The sequence below is a fragment of the Nothoprocta perdicaria genome, unplaced genomic scaffold (assembly GCF_003342845.1).
Source record: "Nothoprocta perdicaria isolate Ctin4 unplaced genomic scaffold, notPer1 scaffold_6, whole genome shotgun sequence".
Classification (NCBI taxonomy): Eukaryota; Metazoa; Chordata; class Aves; order Tinamiformes; family Tinamidae; genus Nothoprocta; species Nothoprocta perdicaria.
Genome location: NW_020455865.1, coordinates 7,659,652 through 7,673,113, shown reverse-complemented (window position 1 = coordinate 7,673,113; position 13,462 = coordinate 7,659,652). Strand labels below are relative to the sequence as shown.

At 40.1% G+C, this 13,462-nt stretch overlaps 1 protein-coding gene across 1 annotated transcript in view; it reads right to left on the bottom strand.

Annotated features, from left to right (window-relative positions):
• The window catches only part of TNC (tenascin C), a 92,882-nt gene extending 86,890 nt beyond the window's left edge, over positions 1-5,992 (bottom strand). Inside the window, exon 1 of the mRNA XM_026049239.1 lies at positions 5,961-5,992. The gene's annotated coding sequence lies outside the window, so the exon portion shown is untranslated. The remainder of the gene's footprint in view (positions 1-5,960) is intronic.
• Positions 5,993-13,462: the final 7,470 nt, after the last annotated feature.

Below are 13,462 nucleotides of genomic sequence, written 5' to 3'. Positions count from 1 at the left end.
TTTAAAGATAAAGTGGCTTTTGCTTCTCAATTTTGTCCTGTATTTCTAATTACTGGTAAGACTAGATTGTCTCTTTGAATACAACTATAAGATGAAAAGATGCATTTCATTTCAACAGCTCTGCAGTGCATTCATTATTTCTAATTGCTGATTCTTTGCATTCCTACACACTGAATGTTTTAATTGCCTTTTAATGAAAGCTTTGGCTTCCTGCATTTAACTTCATTGATCCTGTATACAAATAAAGTCCTGTTAGTTGGATTCTAGTTGCAACGTGACACATTTTAATATTTTATTTCCCAATACTCAGAAAAGAACTGAAAACAAACAAGAAAGAGCCCTAGGCATATTATATCTTCTTAATGATCTTAAAGATTGTACTCCTTTGGGGTTTGCTTTTAGTTTGCTTGATTTTCCTTATTAAGTCAAAAAAGAAAATCATTAAGTAATAGGAAATGCAAATACAACTGAAGTTCAGAAGGATGTGGAAGGACAGCCTTGAGTTAATTATTTTGATTTCCCTCAAGCTGTGGTCAAATCATTTAAAGTATGTTTATCAGAAAAATAGTGATGCCCACATATCCTTTAATTTTTCTGATTTTTCAGGGCAGGAACTATCCTTTCTAAGCACTCTGCAAATAACACAATGGCTTAAAGAAGGGTCTGTACTAAAAYGAATACTGAGTAAAACCAACACAACTAAGGATGTTCAGTACATTGGCTGCCATGCCACATACTATATATAAAGGCTGAGATCAGGATTAGGTTCAGAAACAGGAAGGAGGCATTAATTGTGTAAAACCAGGGTTTCCACAGATCAAATCTGGTGGGATTTAGTCAAATATTCACATATGATACTAAAGACAGAAAACTATTGCCTGCACCTGCAACTCCTGTACAACATCCCTGCAACTGGTATTGAAAAGTTCCTCGAAGCCTAGTTACTGTGAAGTTCGTATAAATGTCTATAAAGCATGCTAGGTTGAGTTTAAAGTGAAAGAAAGAGTAGGGAGCAAACTTAATGGCCTATTGCAGCAACTCCATCACTTTCCTAACCCTATTTGGAGGAAACAGGGGCTTTCCAAATATCTCCATGCAGTTCTATAGGTCTGGGACCTACGTCAGCAGTCTGTGCTCTCATCTGCTGCCCTGCCAGACGCATGTGTTGCCTAGCAGGATCCAAGCTGTCGTCAGACCTGCTGAGTTTGTTATTTGCACTGCGGTGTTCAAAACTGCTGTAAGGAAACCCAGGGGATATTAAGCAGAGCTGTTCCCTCACTGTGAGAATGTGTAAACACAAGCAAATCTAGGGTCCGTATGGAGAACGTCAAAGTCAGGTAACACTCAGCTTAGTGAGAAAGCCTATCAGAGGGATGGGACTGAAGTGTAAAAGGCAACTTCTTTTACAGAGCTGCTCTGAAACAACACACACCTGGGGTTAGGGYAAGTGTTGGCTGCACTTCCAGATCCTAATGCTAAAATCCTCCTTCTGCGTGGAGCCAGATCATTTCAGCCTTTTGCTTGCTTTAAGATGCCCTTCTGTCCTGCTTTTCTTGAAACAACGTATGTCCTACCTGCCAAATGCTGCTAACCTAACACTGTTGACAACGCATATTACCAGCCTCAGAATACCAGCATCACTTCTTTAATGTCTTTAATCACTGTCTTTAATGGCCTGGCAGTGCACACACAACACACAAAGTGGACACCTCATTATTTCAAATTGTGTAAGTGTCTGTACAGAAAAATGTAAAGATTATGCTAAAAAATACGTTAGCATCCAAATACCTCAGCAATACATCTTGTCATGTCYTGATATAGTATTCATGGCAGTATACAAAACGGTGAGGCCAATCTTAATCTTTATTTCTGACAGTAATCGGATTGACAACTCATGCATTAATAGACTGTTTATATGAGTAAGGGCTACAAGTTGCTTGGATTTTACACTTTATAAGGACAGGACATTCTATAGCCCAAGAATGCTGTAGACTTMATTGTATTCTGAGCCAGATCTCTACTCTGATACAGCGAAGTCRTGCTGAGTAACAAGCTGGCCTTCTCTTTTTCAATCATCATTTTGATTTGGCCTAGCTACTTTTTACAAGCCCTGCCTAGGATTGTCCATACAAGATATCATCTGCAGGCTGCCCTTTCCCTGAGGTGACACAGTAACCTTCGGTCACAAAATTTTCTCAAGGGCTTGCCAGAACATTACGTGCCACCCTTGGGTAGCCTTCCCCTCACCCAGCTCAGGTTCAGAACAATTGGGTTCRTGAATCAGTTGTTAAAAGTGTTAACAGAGCATGTGGTTTTGTTATAATAACAGAAAACATGAATGTAYACACATGCTTCCTCCAGATGGAGAGGTTCTCCACACAGTTCTCTCTGAAGTGTTGATTAGCAGTTTCTAAGGGAAGGGAGGAACTGCTCTCCTTGATTCCTCTCTGGAATCAAGTCATATGTCTCATACAGTGGTGCTTAGGTATTGCATCAAACAGGTATATCTGAAAAACAGTAATACTCTTAATTTTCTGCACAAGTCCTGACTTCTTCCAGGATATTCAAGCTCACTGCAAATCCTATGATGGACGTGACAATCACTTTATTTGCAACTTTCTTGCAAGGACTAGCTCTCCTCCCACTTCATCCAGCAACATTAATAGAATAAGCATGTGCCTCTGCTATTGTTGGCTGTTCCAGAAGTGACAAAAGGCCTGCATCTCCTTGCCCTAAGGAAAGCATCCTCACATCTCATGCATCTTCCACTGGGGAAGCGAGGGCAGCAAAATAACCTCAGTGAGCTACAACTGATGATCTGTAATATTGCATGCACAGAGGTCACTTGTGGATTCAGCTTCAGCCATCGCCAATGGCACCCCCTTCTGAGGACATGTACTCCAACAACAATACGTGTCACCAGGCACCACTGCCAAAGGGAGGCGATTCACATGGGAAAACTGTTTTCCCTAAACCAAAGAGCTGTAGAGCACAGGTTGAAGTATTCAGCAGGGCTATCACCCTGGGAGTCCATATCTGCAAAAAAAGTGACAATTTCAGAGGACTCTTTTCTCTGATTGAAATATTTTTCTGTGGGGAAAACATCGGGAATGCCACATTTAGAGTGCAAGTGGGTGGGTACTTTAAAGATACAAAGTTTAGATCAAAGATACAGGAGAAAGAAATAGCATTTTATTCCATATAAGAATAACAGTGGCTTGTTATGCAATATATAGTGCATGCACGGAAACAGGAGGAAGCTTTTGTGAAGCTTTCTGACTCTTTGGACAAACATTTAATTTCCAGATGCATCCTTATCTTTACTGGGTGCTCATCAGAGAAATGCTCAGATTTAAAGTCGCAAACTGCTGCCACAAAATGCATACCCAGATAAAACCCAATCCTCTCAAAAGTCCTAAGAAATGTGCATTGCTACTACAGAGGAGAAAAGCATCCCCCAGTACACCATGGCCCCAATTCACATGATGAAAACAGGTTTTTTTTTACACCAGAATTACAAAAGCAGCTCTCCTGAATAAGGTGATGCTTCTATTTTCTCTTTGTATGCAAGAATAGATTAATAAGTTATATCAGTGAATCTGTTCCCTTGCACAGGAAGGATATTAAAATATCACTTTATAAACTAAAGAGAAAATTCTCACTCAACTAATGCCTGCTTGAGTTATCAGCCCTGGAGGGAGAGTGGAATTTATGTCTTTACTAAGGTGTTTTTATGCCACAAATATGGTATAAACAGGCTTCATTTAAATGAGAATCAAGTTCTATATCTTTACCCAGTATTATACATTATCATCCCAAATCTATATAGCCAAATCACAATTGCACTGTTTACAAAACAAGTTGTTCCCAAAGCAATGGAACAGACTGAATTCCTGTGTGTTTTTGTCCTTTGCCCCCAAATTTACCCTCTCCTGTTCCCTATCCCACTATTTCTATCCCTGTCTCCATCCCTATATCACTGTCTGTATCCCTACCCCACCACACAATAGACATGCTGTTCAGTTCCTACAGCACAGGACATGCATGTGACTGGCAAGCTTACTGATACAAAGATGAGTATGTAATAGGTGAATTCTTCCTRCTTTCCATTAGTGGGAATATAAATTTGGCTTCTCTGCTCTGCATAGCCACTGAGTCCATGAATCTGAACAGATTTACAAACATTAAGATTTGACCCCTCTAAAACATCTGATTAGAGTCAATGTTCAACGTAAAGGCATCCAGAGCACAGGAGAAATGCTAGGCAGACTGGACAGATTGATAGACTCAGAGACACTTAAGTTGTATAAATCTCATTTTCCTATGAAACCACACTAAAAATAAATAAAAAAAGAGAGGAGGAAGTTTGCAATGCTTTATCTTACAGCACAGCTGATGTGTTTCAAAGTTAAACCAAGCAACATTATTTTTAGCCTTTCCCTAATAAAAGGACTTTAAGTTTTGCATCAAATAAGGCATTCCCAAGAAGTCCCCWGGGTAACATGGTGAATAGCTTGAGTGTTTGGTAAACTAGTAACAAATACYTCTAACTCCTCCAAACAGTACCTAACACTGCAAATAAACCCACTGACAAGAATTGCTTAGCTAGGTCTATATGCCCTAYGTCTAACTGGAAGAAAGATCATGTTTATGTTAACACTTGTGCCAAGGAGAGAAGAGACTTCTCAATTACTCCTCTTTGTGAGTGGGTAATACAGGATGGGGAGGAGAAGGGTTTAGACAGAGTTTGGAAGTGAGTTACTACTAATTTAGAGCACAGGAAGAGAAGGGACCTTAGGCCTTTGGAAGGAAATGGTCTGCAGAAGCTACTGTGASCTCTTTAAAATACTTTTATTCTCACATGGTAAATGCTTGAACTAAGGGTATAGCGAAAAATGCAAGCAATTCACATCTACCCCACCTGCAGTCTGTGTTGGCTGGTCATAGGCCAGCAAATTTGTAGCTATGACAGATCAGCACTAAATCTGAGCTGATATATCCCTCTCAGCACRACCAGTAATTTGAATGTCTTTTTAACACAGACATGTAGTTCCTCAATTGCAGTTGCTGCACATCTGGCCATCTTTGAGCTCACACTGTGCAAGTTCATGGTTGTCTGCTCCTGTTGGTCCAGGCTTACCTTGATACTGTTTGGAAWCAGATGAGCTAAAACTACATGAAGGTACTCCAAAGAATGTCTATGGGAGGCATTTGCTGTAAAGAACCAAGAGAATGAATTTACCTGGCTGTAAATATCCTTTACAGGCAAATCTTGAGACAGCTTGCTCTCTGCTCTGCTCCAGCAGCAATAAAATAACAGATTTCCCCTTATTCTGTGCTGGCTCTGCAGCTGTACTCTAAGTCACACTGCAAGACTACTTTTGTTAAATGCTTATGTGAGCATCAAACTCTAGCTACACTAGAGTTTCTTTTTTATTATTCTTTTTTTTTCCATTTTTTTGCTCTACATAGCAAATTCCCCAATCCAAATCCATGATGTAATTCAGTCTCAAAGCAGRGTAGAAACACACAAAGATAAAACCCAATGAACAATCTGGAATTATGGCACTACTTCACATTCAGGACTTAAGTCATTTCATCCTTGATTTATTATTGTTACTCTCTGACAGCTCTCTGCATGTCATTTGTGGTACACTGCAATGACACAGGGCATGATTGCTACAAATGTTGTAGTAACGACTTAAAAGTCCTGTTGAAAAAGATCAAGGCAATACAATGTTTTCAGAGAAGAGGATTAAGTTCATTTTGTGTGATACTCAAGGCTTAGAAACTCTTAACAATTGTTTGGAAGACATWTTTTTTTTCTTCTCACGAACAGATTCTTAAGAGAGCAAATGTGTTATCTCCTTTTACAAAAGCCAGTCATGCAAAAATGTCACTGACATTACAGAATTCACCATGAAGGAGACAGAAACGGGAAGAAGAAAGAAACATCTTACAGTTCAGGAGGCCAATCCAGACCAAAGGACGTGGAAACATCTAGGAAAAAAAAAAAAAAAAACCTGTTAACTTAAATATTTGTTTGCTGGTGGAACTCCTGTAGTCTCCAAGGGTATCTGAAGATGGTTTCAGCAATGTCTGGAACAGTCTGACCAGATTTTGTGGCATGACTGTGTGTCATACTGGGAAACCAACTGAGTTACTGCAACCCTTTAAGAAAGAGATATCTAATGGGAAACAWTAAAGACAAGAAACAGAAAACTACAGTCTAGATACCAAAAATGCAATAAAAGAGAGTCTTTATCAGAACTTGGGCACCTCAAACAGAGTCTGTAATTACTGACACTTATGCCAGTAAAATTCTTTGTAGAGCCTTACGAAATTTGCCTGCTTCTAAATAATATAGATGTATATTTAAAACAGGTCTCTATTTTAATACTAGGAAACATCTTATGAACCTTGCAGAAAAGATCTCTCTCCGAGGAACTTTGTTTTTTTTTTTTTGCCTTGCAAAGCAAAGAGCCTTGTGAGAAAGCACGTCTAAGAGAGCTCTATGCCAGACCACCTACTGACCTGTTTAGCACATGCCAGGAGCTGCATGATGCCAAGTGGGCCAGTGGGTTTCTTTGCCCAGATGACTGTTTGTATCCAGCAAGGGCAATAAGTTCAACCTCAAGACAAAGGAGCATTTCTTTTCTCTTGCTTTCCTGTCCCACTTTTGTGTCTGTCTGTGAGCCTTTGTTGTCAATCAAATGATTAATTGTGCCCTGGGGAGCTGTCAGTATTATTATTTTTTAACCAACGGACTTTGCAGCTCAGATGCTAAGCACTTTTACATATTCCTGTTTTTCTTCAAGTTTTATATTWAAATGCATGCATTCATTTAAAAGCTCTTTACCAAGTAATTTGTACTCAGTGAATCAGACAAGAAGATATTGAACCTTGCAATGTTTTAATAAGGAGGCTAGAGCCGAGACCTACTCCCTAACACCAGTACGATTTAAAATAATTCCTCTTCCTTTCTGTGGAGCAGTGGCAGGACTGGGTACCCCAGCACAAACTAGAGAAATGCCAGTGCTGCTCCACTTTATGCTAGGCAGCTTCACCACCACGAGGCACATTTAGCATCCCAGATTTGGATGGTTCTTTCAGTGCTCTGATACAGCCTCTCATTAGGGGACAGGCAGGGACAGCTCAATTTGCTGTAAGATCTCACGTTATACACATTTTTTGTGTGTGGCTACAAACTACTTGGCACCTAGGAGTGCCATGTTCAGTATCACCACCCCCTGACCAGCATAAGGAGGCTTCAGAGAGGCCAAAGATCTGCATATGTATTGCTGTGGATAAACCTGCACCACATTCTCCTCAAAAGCTGGCTTCCTTCACAAGTGACAAGCTCTTCAGGACAGAAACAGCTGCTTCTCGTACACAGAAGCCATGTTTGTAAGTGACACTAAAATTCATCATCACCCCGGGTAACAGAGCCCTTTCAAATGTCGTTTAGACCCAAAGCCAGGAACAGTAAAGTACAACAAAAAGCAAAGGAGGGAAATTCTCTGCCTACAGAAGTCAATGAGAATTTTTGTCCTTGACTTAAGTGAAGCCAGGCTTTCATTCAGTGTATTTGTACTGTAGGTTTCCCATGGTGAATAAATAAAACTGAAAAGCTGAAGTCCTTGAACCAGAATTATGACTCAGACAATCAAGTATGTGCAGTATGCCTTTCCTCAGAAGAATCAGGCCTTTAGGACATCAGTACTTAGATATATASCCATGTGAAATTGTAAAGCTAGACAATGTGACTTCTTTAGTGAGAGCAACAACCTCCCACATGTTTGCTTTTATAGAGAAGAAGTCAGCAGGGTTATCAGTCTCTGAGMAGTTTTGCTGATGGAGAGTTGCTGCTGGAAGCAAACAGGCTTGCTCAGTATGCCAGGGCAGGAGAGGGCATGGAAAAAAAAAATGGCAAAGCTGGGACATCCCCTGTTAATAGCTGTCATGTAAACAAAACTGTGCATGAAATGGAACATTGTCATTTTATAACCCAAATCCCAAGTGTTTGGTCCTTGAGCATCTTTCCCATAACCTAGCTGCAAAAACGTCCTTTACAGGTATCCCTATCCSACTCTGAAAAAGAGAATACTTTCATATCAATTTTTGCAATTGTTAACAAYCTTAGTTCTTTAAAAATGCATATTTGTCTTATCAAAATTACTGTTTGCAATCATTAACTCTGAGTTGTTTGATCCTATGTTATACTTTTTCATTAGGAATATCTGACTGAAGAAATCAAAGACTAAGTGAGACAATAATAGTAAAAGGTGTCTTCTTTTAAACTTCTATTACAGGTTGCCTTCTGCTACTGGTCTGTACTCTATCTATTAATATACTGGAGAAGTTATAGTGCTCCCATTGTGTACAGACACATCTGATTTTGTTTATAAAGACTGGTAGCATCCTTTTYGCCTACATATACTTGCATATCTGCATTTCAGCAGGTGTATTTTACCTGGGAGAAGCCAGAATACTCATCTTTTGAAAATCTGTTTTCTTCAAGTTATAAGCTTTGAGCATCCAAACCAGAGGTCATTCGGGGGAGGGAGAAAAAAAAAAAAAAAACACCTCACACCTTGGAGTAAGTGAAAAATCATAAACACATTCAGCATCTGTAAAACCAGGAACATTCTTTTACTAATCATTTTTCAGAGCCTAAATCTTCTCATATGCAAAATAACCCATCTGTTTTGAAAGAGGGATGAAAAAGAAACATCATCACAAAAAAGATCATATTTATATGCAATAGTTTTATCAGAGCAAATCCTTAATCACACACTAAAGGCCCATTCTTTGCAAAATTGTGCTTCTGTGGCATACAATCCATTCCCACATACCTTTGGATTTCATCAGTGTCTGAGAGACACTTCTTTAATCAGTGTTTTTCCACTGGCTGCAGCTCCAAAGTTCTTACAGCTCTGCACGCACATACATGTCACCCTGAGCACAGCTGGCAAATTCTGGGGCAAAAGATAGAAAAGGAGGAAGAGCCCTGATCCTATTACCGAAGTGTCAACAGGAGATCCCGTGCACTCTGTATGAAACAACACGTTGTGTTAGCTTTCAGAGTCCTTGGCGAAGATGAGTCAGAAACCCCCGAGTTTTCCTGCCTTAGGTCATCTACCCCCTCCAGCATCTTTTTTCCCTCCTCTTCAGGCAAGTTGGGTCTGTAGCACATAGACTTTCCATGTCTGTGTTTGCTCATATCCCTCTTGTTGTGGTTTCTTTGGAACATTCCTGAACCATGAACTCGTTGATTGTTCCAGATTAGAGCAGGGAAGCTGGTCCAAGTGCCTAGTATTCCCCCCTCAATTGTGRGACAGAGTTCAGCTGGTCTGTGCATGGAGCCTGAGCTCCAGGGAAGGGCTGCAGCTAGAGGTGACTGCTAATRCTATCGCAACAGGATGCGCTCTGCACATTGTCATGTCAAGACATCACTGCTTTCCAATAATGACTCCAAGAATCTGCTTTGAAGCAGATATCTCTGAGTGATGTATATGGATGTCYGTGGCCTTTTCTTTCCCTCAGACCAAGTTGAATATTCATTTAGGACAGTTTACTGCTTTCCCCTTTTATGGAATCACAGAAATGATAATTTCATGCAGCTCATTCAGCTGCAAACATGCTTTTTTTTCTGAGGCACTTGTATATATATATGTGTGCATATATATATATATGTACACATACACACACATAGGAAGATACTCTGTCCAGCCTGCAGGCTGAATAGCACTTAACAACATGGACACCTGAACAACTTGGAAACAGAAAATCCACTGACAGGCCATAACATTCTGCTCTTCATTCAATCTGGATATATCTACACAGTATAATATACACAGGCAGACAGGAGTTTGTTCTATCTGTGTTCAAATACAGATAGCTACAAGTCACTTTTAAACCTAGCATGGCATAGCTGTTGCTAGTATAGTCTCTTGCCCAAGTTAAGGAGCTCCACATAAATGGGGTACGTACCAAGTCAGGTACAGGGTCCTACAGTCAGGCAGATTTTGGTCACTATAGTGTGTGGCAAACAAGCATGCAAAAGACCATGTCGGCGTAACCTTAAATATCCTCCAAGGTCCTCATTTTCCTTTGACTCCCTTGGTAATATTAACACTGCTGTTTGTTTTCTAATTGCTATGGTAATTGCCTAGCAGGTATCTGACTCAGATGATTCCACTTTAAAAGACTAGCCCAAGGCATAGTCAGGGACAAATTCCCATCTAGAATTTGTAAGTGTTAATAAACTGTGCTTATCAAGTTTCCAGGTATGTGGTCACTCCTGCATGCCTGAAGAAGAGCCTTTGCTTCTCGCTGTCCTCCTAGATTCCCAGAGCAGAGCTCCCAGATCCCAGCTGTAAAGGTTAGAGCCAGTGTTTGCTCTTCTGATGGAATTTATGCTTCCACATTACTTCATCCAAGCAAATTCTGGTAGAATGCTAGGAGAGCACAAAAAGATGTATTTTGATAAAAATTGCTCATGGAAAGCAGGTAAGCCTAAATGAATCCATCCAGCTATGAAAGATTTGGAATTTATACTAAATTAGGATGATTCATAGCATCATACAAGACTTAACTTGACTACAGATTTAATGTACAATCCTAATTCAACCTTTTACCTTATTCAGTAAAACACATAAGCACATACATTTGGATTTCAGTAAATTTTAGATGTATTCTTACAGATGAGCACGAAATGATATTTGTTGTTTATATGGGGTAGTGACTTGCTATAAATACATAAAACAATCAAATAGCTTCCATTTTGAACTGAATTCATAAAAGTGCAAAGAAAGAACATCAGTGATTAATCATCTGTCTTGTGAGCCAGGCAGATTCAGAATGGGAGATTTGCAACAGCTAATACCGGTGTGGGCCTTGAATTAGCAAAATACTTAAGCATTTTTTTAAACATCATTATTGAATATCATTTCGTGCTCATCTGTAAGAATACATCTAAAATTTACTGAAATCCAAATGTATGTTTATTAATGGAAAAATCATTYAAAATGGCAAAACAGCATCCACACTGTAGATCCTGCACAAACAGAACATTCAGAGCCAGACCTTCTGTGTTTGAGTCTACTTTTTTTTACAAAGGTCACAGTCATTGGCCAAAAAACATAGACTCCTTGCTCTAATGCAGGACATTAGGACATATAACTACAGACTACAAGTACCTTGCAACATCCCACCCCGAGCTGTGATGAGTAACGCAGCATTCATCTTCCACCCTGAGCAGGCTGTGGCAATGCCAGCCCTCACTCGAGCAGCCAGTGAATCAGCAAACCGAGATGTCTCCAGCTGTAGTACAGGCAGCACATGCTAGTACAAGCTAGACTACTATTTAAGGTCATTCTGGGCTTCTACATGGCCCTAGGCCAAATCATATTTGCAGAGCTACAGCCAATTCTTTTGCCTCTGTGAAACTATCCCATCAGTCACTTCCTCCGCCTGTCCCCGGGGCTCTTCAAGCTGGGATAGCTTCCTCCACCACAGCCACCACCTACACACAGTGCTCCTGACACAACTTGGGACCCCTTTCTCCCAGAAAGGCATCTGGAGCTTAATTTTCTGAGCAGTGAAGTCACGGAAATTGCTCACGAATGGAGCTGGGATTACAGTGGGACCATAAATGAGGAGCTTTGAGTCTTGTCATGAATTTTTATTTGGCATTTAAACAATTGTGTTCATGTGACTATGTATATGGCTAAGAAGTCTGAAGCACATAGTTTTCTGAAGAGCACATTCTCTGGGGCCTCCAAGCTGAGACACATGAAAAATGTAGGATTTGCTTTGCTTAAGCATTCCTTTATTGCTCTTTCCCCAAACATCAGTGGTTATCTTACTCTTGAAATGCAGGTTAGAGATTAAGGTACTAGCTAAAGATTTCATTTCAGCAGACATTTTGTGATCTCAGATGATGCTCAATTCCTCTGTGCCTCTTTCTCACCTAAATGGTAAAATGGCAATCTCAATCCTGCCTTACCGAGGTGCATACAAAGTAAAATGCTCTCAAGATTAACAGAAACAGCATTAAGATTACAATAGCCAGTGGGGCTTATACTTTGATTTTAGAGCAAGAAACTCAAGCAAACTTGTACACAAACTGAAAAACATCACATTAAATTCCACTCCTGCGTCTTGTTGATACTTTTAAAATTCCATTTATGTCAACAGCCCATTGATCTCTAATCTGTTTATACCTCTAGCTGCACTTGAGGTGAGAATATTCACATTTTGTATAAAAGTCTTCAAAGAACAAGTTAATAGGACAGGTTCTTGACTCTAGGCCAAGTCCATTTGGAATTAGTGAGAAATGCAAACACTTCATTAATTATTGCAGAGACAAAGGAGATCCTTTTTTAAAGTATTGCAAGAAGAAACCAGCATGCAGAAGAGTGGATGACTAAATTAGCTACTAAAAAGGCTAGGAGAGAAAAAGAGTTCTTGGAAAATTAAGTGGAAAATAAGTGAAAAATTAACCTTGTGCTAGATGGAAATGCTTGTCTCCTCGAAGCTCTGGACTGTCTCCTAGGGAGGCACCTGCACAGGTGGATCTCTTCTCTTGCAAAAAACCTAAAAGAGCTCCAGTAGAGCTATCCTCTTCAGACCAAAGTCAACAGCCAAAGCCACTTCAGGGGAAATATTTAGGGCCAAATCCCAGCTTTGCCAGATATGGAACAAGAATGGGAACCCTGGAGTCAAAGCTCCCTGAGCAGTTATAATTACTAGCTGGCAATGTCTCAGCTTCTCCTTAGGTATTTGCTCTGCTTCATCTCACTGGCTAAACATGTCTTGGAGCAAGGACAGGAAGCTGTTCCCACAGTTGTATCATATTCCATATCAAGTGGAGCACTTGGAAAAGGAGAGGAGCTCAGTCCAGATCAGCTACTAGAGAAGCATTTATTTGACTCTTTGAACCAGGGCAAAGGGGCATTTATTACAGAACTACTGGGCAGAACAGGAATTCTTTTGCCTATTTTTTTTTCTTTTCTGAGGGGATGAAACACACTCCAATCTACCTGCTGAATCAGATACACACAAGTTAGAGAAATGAACATCCAAGCTGTGAAAATTACTAGAGCTTAGCTGTGAAAGAGCTGCCAGCTTCCTTAGCATTATCAGGGGACAAGAATATATTAGCCTAAATTCAGTCATTGTTGATTTAGCAGAAGAAATTGAAGTTTACAGAGATTAGCCAGGGCAAGCTGGCAGCTRGGGAGAGCAACTGAAGTATTCATGCAGTAGTTACATACTTAGAGGGATAGCAAGTTAACCTAGTCTACTTGGCTAACTTCTAACCCTATGTCTAGAAATGTAAGTCTAAGTTCTCTTGGATATATAAGTCAGGACCATACACCTTTCCCTGTACCCAGGACCAGAACTGGACCCAGTGTTCCAGGTGTCAGCTCACCAGGGCTGAGTCAAGGGGAAAGAT